General features: G+C 35.1%; 1 long non-coding RNA gene across 6 annotated transcripts; it reads left to right on the top strand.

The window, feature by feature from the left end:
- The first annotated feature begins 4741 nt into the window (after positions 1 to 4741).
- On the top strand, positions 4742 to 7558 carry LOC111920458 (uncharacterized). 6 transcript variants are annotated; one of them, XR_006189992.2, is made up of 7 exons: positions 4742 to 5135; positions 5355 to 5412; positions 5513 to 5567; positions 5707 to 5928; positions 6634 to 6958; positions 7069 to 7135; positions 7331 to 7558. It is a non-coding gene; the product is annotated as an uncharacterized LOC111920458 (long non-coding RNA). The 6 variants fall into 6 exon arrangements; XR_006189993.2 differs by having other exon boundaries at positions 7277 to 7558; XR_006189989.1 differs by having other exon boundaries at positions 6634 to 7135.
- The last annotated feature ends 1690 nt before the right edge of the window (positions 7559 to 9248 follow it).

The raw sequence follows: 9248 nt of genomic DNA, 5'->3' as shown, positions 1-9248 counted from the left end.
GCTTCTAACTGGGCTCCTTGATCCGTGTGGATAGATGAGAATGAATTGCCATGGTTAGTGCTTTCACTCTACGACCTGAGTACTCCTTTTGACTAAGGGCAACTGCTACTACATTGACTTTACCGGGATGATAGCGAATTTCTCATTCATAATCATTAAGTATCTCTACCCATCATCTCTGTCTCATGTTAAGTTTTTTCTGATCGAAGATGTGTTAGAGGCTTTTATGGTCGGTGAAGATTAAGCACTTGGTACCGTAAAGGTAGTGCCTCCAGATTTTTAGTGCAAAAACTAATGCTCCCAACTCTAGATCATGAGTGGTGTAGTTGACTTTGTGTGCCTTTAGCTGTCTTGAGGTGTAGGCAATAACCTTTCCTCGTATCATAAGCACACAACCTAACCCCTAATTAAATGCATCACAGTATACTATGAAGTCTTTTGTTCCTTTATGAAGGGACAAGATAGGTGTGCTACACAAGGCTTGCTTCAGTTTTTGGAACGCGGTGTCTTGTTTCTCTCCCTAGCTAAAAGTTACAACCTTCTGAGTCAGGGTGGTAAGCAGTTTAACGATTCTGGAGAAATTCGGTATGAACCTGCGGTAATAGCCAGCATGTCCTAAAAATTGGCGGATCTCTGTCGGCGTTCTAGGTACTGACCAGTTCTCGATTGCCTTTATTTTGGGGGTCCACATGTATTCCTTCTTCGCTGACCACGTAACCAAGGAAATTTAACTTCCTAATCCAAAACTCGCACTTTGAGAATTTCTCATAAAGCTTTTCCGCCCTTAATGTTTTTAAGCTTGTCTCAGGTGATGACTATGATCTTCCTTACTTTGTGAGTAGATGAGTATATCATCTATGAATATTGTCACGAATTTGTCTAGGAAGGGATGGTACACCCGATTTATTAGATCCATGAATATCGCGGGTGCATTTGTTAGACCGAAGGGCATTACTACAAACTCGTAGTGACCATAACAAGTTCGGAATGCTGTTTTGGAAACATCATTCTCATGGACTCGTAATTGGTGATACCCCGATCTTAGGTCAATCTTTGAAAAGTAGTTAGATCTTGGAGTTGATCGAAGAGGTCGTCTATTCGCGGAAGAGGATATCGGTTCTTAATGGTAAGCTTATTTAGTTCGCGATAATCTATGCATATTCGAAACGATCCATCCTTATTTTTCACGAACAAGATCGGTGCTCCCCAGGGTGAAGAGCTCAGTCTGATGAGTCCCTTACTAAGCAATTCGTTTAATTGGCTAGATAATTCCTGCATCTCTGTTGGTGCTAGGTGGTACGAGGATTTGGCTATGGGGGTAGCTCCAGGAATGAAGTCGATTCGGAACTCGACTTGGCATTCGAGAGGAATTCCTGGAAGATCTTCAGTAAAGATGTCAGGAAAATTACAAACTTTGGGAATGCTCTCGAGGTCTTTTACTTCTTGTTTTTCATTGACTACATGAGCCAAGAATGCATGATATTCCTTGCGCAGGTATTTTTGGGCTTTGATGCAAGAGATGACGCGAAGGTTCGTATTGGGTTTGTCGTCGTAAATAACGAGGGTTTCGCCACTTGGCAGATTGAGGCGGATGGCTTTTTCATAGCAAAGAATATCAGCACAACCAATCCATGCCGATGATAATGTCAAAGCTTTTTATGGAGCCCGACATAAGGTCGATTGGGAAAGAATAGTCGTTTAGAGTGAGGGTAAAGCCTATGAATATGTCGTTAGTGCTCTCTTTCTTCCTGTTAGCCATCTCGACAGTGAATGTTTCGTTTAGTGGTTGTGGTTTTTGTTTGAGTAGCTGCTTAAATTTATGGGTGACAAAACTCCTCTCTGCACCAATATCAAAGAGTATGCATGCATAAAAGTTATTGAGAAGGAACGTACTCGTGACTACTGTGGGATCCGCTATTGCCTCCTCCGACCCATTACTAGCACTCTTCCTGCACTGCCAGGATTCCTTGCTTTCGGGCAATCCCTCTTCTAGTGCGCTGTTTCCTAACACCCATAGCAAGCTTGGCTTACTCCTCCGCTAGGGGCCTTGTTGGTTGGTTGTACTGGCGTCTTACATAAACGGGCGGTGTGCCCCTTTTTGTTGCAGTTCTTGCAATGCATTTCTCTACAAACTCACGTGTGATGGAAGTTGCATTTGTTACACAGTGGGAGGTTTCCAATATATTGGCTGGGAGGTGCTGGAGCAGCATGAGTAACAGCAGGAACAGTAGCAACGTGGACTGTCACAGTTTGCTGTTTCTTTGAGGGCTCCTGTGACGATTGCCTTTTTCTTTTGTTCCAAAATTTCTTCTTGCTACCACTTTCCTGGGTTGCTCAAGGACGACTGTCATGAAGCCTTGACGAACTTCATGATCTACGAGGGTCTGTTCCAGACGCTTAGCGTTGTGAAAAGTAAGTGGATTTGCAGCTATTACATTCCCTTGGATCTGAGGAAAGAGTGCCCAGATGTACCATTCCACTTTCTTACTTTCCAGGGTGACCATCCCGGGACACAGAGTAGCCAGGTCATTGAATATGGTTGTGTATGTAGCAATATCAGAGCTTTTCATCGTCAACCCCTAGAGATCTTGCTCTAACTTTTGCACCTTGCCCCTTGGGTAGTATTCTGCTAGCATAAGTTCCTTTAAGTCATCCCAGCTCATGGCATTGGCTATTGGGAGAGTCAATCACTTGACATGGATGTTCCACCAAGAGAGGGCTCTGTCTATAATAGTGCATGCTGCAAATTTCACCTTGCTAGTTTCACGACATGCACAAATTTCAAATATTGATTCAGTCTTCTCAAACCAGCGTGTTAAAGAAATGACACCTCCGGTGCCATCAAAGGAATTCAGTTTAGCGTTCGTGAAGTCTTTGTATAAACACTCTTTGGGTGTCTATGACTATCTCCATGGTTAGAAGGGTTGGCACCACTACCCACCCTGCTAGTGCCACTTGCATTTATCTACGTCATGGCGGCTGCCACGACGACTGTTACTGTTGCTTGGAAAACAGCATAGTCATATTGTGGAGGTGGTGGCGATGGTGGATTCGTCGGAGGGTTATTTTTCTTCCTGTTGGACTTCTTTGGAGACATCTTTCTATATAATAATTAAAGAGGAAGTGATGTTAAGTCCTAAACGTATCATATCCTGACTTTTATAGTGTTCTATTAAGCGATTTATAAATAGAGGTTTACTTATCGGGGGCAGTGGACGTCATGTACAATATCACAACAATTATATAATAGTAATCAAAGCAAACACAACCATTACATTGATAAAATATAGTTTTTACATCTATTCGATACATAGTTTGTATGACATCAAAAGTGTATAGCAAAAGTATAAAGACATGACTCTATAAAGCTCCGTCTTCTCAAAACCTGTGGGTGTACCTGTCTACTGGTTCCCTGAGAATACAAGTGGTCTTGAAATTGTATCAACATTTAAGTCGGTGAGTTCGTAAGCATGTTTGTAATAGAAAACTGTCATTTGTTCCTTGTAAATGTAAGTATGTTTTCCCAAAAAATCCTATATTTTCTATTGTAATGTTATTTTACCCTTAGATAGTATAATATAGTTTTTAATTCACATAAAACCATGAAAAGTATGCTTTCTCTGTGCTGGAATAGTATATTGTATTTGTACTTGTATAAAAACTCTGAAATTGTAATTACTTGGATTCACCAGTTATGTTGTAAAATACTGTGTTGTAGTTTCATTATTAATAAAACTATGTGAAGTGGTTTCCTTATTCATACATTAATCGAATTTTTCAATACCAAATTGTGAGTTATTATAGCCATACTTGATGACCTAGGATGACCTGAAACAACGTTCTTCAGGTGTCAGAATCGATATGACATTTGTCACCCCAGACCTGTCGGCCTAACTGTAGCTAACAGTTAAGGTGCAGGATTGTCAGTCTTGTATAGATCTATACACAAATTCACGCTCTCTCTCCAAGAGACTCTGGTTATAATTTCATGGCTTGGTTGATATTTAGGTAAGTACTTGAAGTGTGTCTCAAAAAGCTATACTGACGGTTACGTGCTGAATAACTGAAAATCCTTTGTAATGAATGATTGTATATGTGTTTCATAAATTATACCTAACATAGTTTATACGTTTGTTACTATAGTAAAACTTTAACTTAGTAAAATAGTACTTATGATTGCATAAACTATACCCATTATAGTTTATATATTTGTTTGTGTTGTATCCATGTATTTAGTAACAATGACATAAGTGTTCGATAAACTATACCTATTATAGTTTATAAGTATGTTCTTGTATCGTTTCTTGAATTTGTAGGATAGTAAGGATATTCCATAAACTATACCTATTATAGTTTATAAGTGTGTTCCGTTTGTAGTGTAAATATTTATGAAAATTCTCATTTGCTCAGCATGTTACAAAGATTTAAAGGTTTGTACTCATATATATATATATATATATATATATATATACTCTATATCTCTCTCTCTCTCTCTCTCTATATATATATATATATATATATATATATATATATATATATATATATATATATATATATATATATATATATATATATATAGAGAGAGAGAGAGAGAGAGAGAGAGAGAGAGAGAGAGAGAGAGAGAGAGAGAGAGAGAGAGAGAGAGAGAGAGAGAGAGAGAGAGAGTCAAAAATAATGTTATATGTACAATTAATTCCAATCTCATTTGGTCAATAAAGTCAAAAAGTCAAAGGTTGAGAATGGTTCATTCGATTCAAATTTTTCTGAAAGCCCTTTGACCAGTTTATTGAATCCGAGATCTTGGCCAATATATGAGGAATCTGGGCAGTCTCCCTTATATCTGGCGTCTTTCTGTTGAGCACTTGAACTTCAACGCCTTCATCTCCACACTCTTTCAACGCCTTCCTCAATCTCTCTTCTTCCCTCTAAGAGAAACCCTAAACGTTGCCTTCAACTAGATTTAAATACTTCTTATCAATGTCGTCGCACTACCTTTTACCACCACTATCACCGCGAGAATATCTTCCAACCACACACCCACCTGATCGATCGAGTCTTCTTGATTGAGTTTAATCCTGCTATCTCGGCAAAAATCAGTCGATTGTGGACCATCATCCCAGGCGTTGATTAAGTTGGTATATTTACATTCAACCTTAAACCCCAAAATTCTCACTCTATAATTTTATTCTCTCTAAAAATGAAAGATTTCCCCCCTGTGATCTCCATCACCAGTTAACACAACCACCATCACCATTCTTTCATTCTCTTTTCTTTTTCTTCGTTTGTTTTTAGGTGTGTGAACTGGGATATATAAAAATTGGTTTCGTTTCATCTCTTGTGTGTCTTGACTACAGGTTCTCTCAAACATACTTGATCTAGGAAATTAATGGCTAAATGACCTCATTTAATCAGGTAATTTCTATATTTACCCCTTCATTTTTTACTACAATCTCGATACATGGTTTTTATGGTGTATTTCTTTGATTTATTGGATTTGAAAATTCTGATGAAGGTGGAACAATTCAATCTAAAGAGTTAAGTTATATCTTTCTTCAATATCAAAACAGGTGTGTTTTTTTATTAGAGTTGGATTTTCGTTGCCTTTGGTATTTTATTGTGATAGTTGTTGTTTGGAATTAATTTTGCTATTTTGCACATTTTGCCCCTACTGGTGATTGTTTCTTGGTTGCTACGCTTATATTTAAGGTAAGTATCAACTCCAGGTATGTTTTTATTAAAACCAAAGTGGCTCTCCCCTCGATATGCAGCTGTTTCTCAGGGTTTACTTCGACAGAGTCAATTGTTGTCGTTCACCGTCACCATCTCTCCTTATATGTCCATGTTCTCTTATCATTTGACCTTGATTGCAATTTTTGAAGCTCTAACCTCGGGCCCATCTCCTTATATGGTTCCAATACGGCTCTGCTGGTACGTTTTTATTTCATCACAACTTAATCTGTTATTAGTTTTGTCTTTCTTTGAGTCCCTTTGAGTCGCTTGCTTTCTATATATTAACTGATCATCATGAAGAACGGAAAAATCTATAAAACATTTTTGGGTTGGTTTTTAGCCTAACTAAATAATTTGTCTTGATGTCACGCCAATGGCTAGAAAATGTTTGGTTTTTGCCATGGATGTTGAACAATTGACAGGGATGGTCTGTATCTCTTTTTTCTTAAAATGTTTCCATATTTACCCTACTGTTTTTACCATTTGTATCATTTCTGATAAAAGCGCAACGATTAGCGAACAGCTCACTGGGAAATTTATCCGTTTGTTTAATTGTTGGGTTAAAAATAAGTTATTCTCATTTATTTTGTGACTACTGTATATTTTTGGTGCATTAAATTCAATCTAAGTTTTGACCAATAATTTAAATTCCCAATTCTTTGTTCTCATATGAAAATTTTTATTTGAATTCCTTGGATGAAGCATTTAGTCCCCGAAAACAATCGTTAGCGGTTTTGTTAGAATACATACATAATAGAATTTTTTTATTTGTATTTTTGGTCATCTGATACTTCATATATATACTCACTGTTAACATTTTTGTGCATTTTAATATTTTCATTAATTTGAATCAAATAATGGGGTTTTCACTTCTTTTAAAACTAATTTTTTATTTAATTGCAGGCCACTTTCATTATCAAATCTTTCAATAGTAACCATGAAAAGCTACTTCAAACAAAAGTAACAAACAAATAAGGATTGTGAGTGTCATTATTTAAGCTTCTGTTTCTTTATCCTCAAGGTATTTGCATTGATATGAACAATCAATCTGGGTATGGGTGTAATTTGAGGCTTTTCTTTACTTAAATTCTGTTTTTCTTAACTTTACTTTATTGCATCATAAATGTTTAGGTGTTGATGTACTTAGTTTATGACATCAGAATTATGCAGGTGTTGTGGTGCTTACAAAACGTCCATTACTCCTATTTCAGTCAGACGCTAGCTTCAAGTGGGTATTTCATATTTATTTAAAAGATAAAATGAAATGGGTAGCTTTTTTTCTGTGATTATTTTATTCTCTTATATCGGCTTTAAAATGATTTTAATGATTTTGAATAGGCATCGACAAGTTGGTAATGATTGGAAGATCTTGAACTGCTAAAAGTGTTTTCTATATGTACTTAAGGTAGTCTATTTCTTTCCTTTGGCATTAATCGATTGTTTTATTGTTGTTTGATTCATGTAATGCAACTGTATAATTTGGTTGTTTTATTGTGGTTCATATTTAAATTTTATTTTCATAATGGTCACGCTTACTCATCTTCAGGGACCCCTCAATTAATTTGAGTTCATGTCTTGCTCGACTTTTGTTGTAAATTAGGTTAATATACTTCTAATGGAATTCAAGGGCTTACTGGTAAACTTCACTTTTTGCAAGTCTAATTAGTATTAGTAATGAAATGATTTTTGTAGAAAATCATGTATCATTGTCAGGTTTACTTTTTGCATGTCTGATAAACTTCATTTCCAATTAACTACTTAGTTTTTCTAACATTGAAATATGTTTCTTTAAATCTAATAAAAGTAGGATTGAATTTTGAGTTAAGTATCCCAAACCGGATGCGGTCGGATAGGATGCAGTAATAGATCAATCCTTGATTATTATATTAGTATATTCTAAATTTATAAACATGTATGGTCGCTAATGATTGTAACTTTTATTAACGATGTCAATTTCGAGTTCTTTATTTTTAGAAATTTTATCCGTTATAATATGTTTATTTACTTATTTCTTGTGATTAAGTTTGAATGGTATGCCGGACATACCCCACTCCCCAAAAAATATAATAATAAAATAAAATAAAAAACCGTTTATGATGGTACCTAAAACCTGAAAAAACTGCAATGGAAAGAACCCGTAACCATCGGTTTATTAGTCATTACCACCACTGTTTTATTTTCAAGGAAAAAGGTTAAAATGTTAATTTAAAAAAAAAAACGAATCACATTACATTTTTTTTACTTTATCAAGAACAAAACAATCTAATAGGAACATTTGCCTCAATGTATATATATTGGAATGAGGAACTTAGGTTAGCATGTGTTGGTTCCGGTCATATATGTGTAAGTCACAAGTAACACATTTTATAATATACGATTTCTATAAAAGAAAATAGTTTGTTAAAACATAACTTATTACTATTTACATTGTTTTTAACAAGCATTATTATTCAAAATATTAATATATTTTTAATAAAAAAAAAATTAGAAGTACTGCATAGTAAAAAAAATAGTCAATATTACTTTTGCACTTTTGTTTTGTGATAGTTTGTGAAAAAAATTTGTGATATAATCTCTTAGCATGTAATATTTATATGTTGTGGTTTTTAATCTTATTAGAAAACTTGTAGGTTATGCAAAACCAACTTTCAAAAAAAATCACCTTGATCAACTAATATTTTTGTAAGTTCTTTTAAGTGAATGAAATTATTTTTACTCATCGCTTAACGCGGGTAAACGACTACTATATATATATATATATATATATATATATATATATATATATATATATATATATATGATTTGGTAAGAACAATAGTTGAAACAGTCGAAATAATTTAGAATAACCTAAAACAGTCTAAAATAATTTGAAAACGTTTGAAATCGTTTGGATGTTTAAACAAAAATGTAAGTGTGTTGTACGTGTATTCCCTCCTAAAAAAATGGAAAAATAGTGAAAACTTAGGGTATGAACTCACCTCGAATGCGTGATCTCGCTAGGATACGAAGTGATAACAGTGATCCTCGGGCTAGCGTACGCGAAGATAGTCGTGTCCTAAAAATATTATATCCGACGTCGTATTTAAATTAATAAAATATTAATTTAAATAGTAGATTAATAGTGATTTAAATAATAATTAAAGTGTTAGACAACACTTTAATTATGTAAGGAATACTTACACAATTATTGATGGGTTTTGGTCATAAGAACATCCTATGTGCTCATACAAACCCTAATGCTTGGATCTAGGTTTTTCTATTGTACATGCAAGTTATCCAAGACTATAAACCCTAATTCTAGCATACAAGTAATCATATTAACATAAGAATGGGTTTAAGATATTACCTTGATTGTTATGTAGCAATAATAATCACAATTCTCCTTGTAATGACTTTAGAAAGCTTAGGGTCACAAATGTCACTCCTCTATTGGTTCACAAACACCAAGAGCAAGAGGATGAAGAGGAGAAGAGAAGGAGGCTGCCCAAAACATGTGGAAACCCTAGAAGGAAGCGTGT

Source organism: Lactuca sativa, chromosome 4 (assembly GCF_002870075.4).
Source record: "Lactuca sativa cultivar Salinas chromosome 4, Lsat_Salinas_v11, whole genome shotgun sequence".
Classification (NCBI taxonomy): domain Eukaryota; kingdom Viridiplantae; phylum Streptophyta; class Magnoliopsida; order Asterales; family Asteraceae; genus Lactuca; species Lactuca sativa.
Note: the sequence above shows the minus strand (reverse complement) of the source record. Positions and strands in the feature narration are given on the sequence as shown.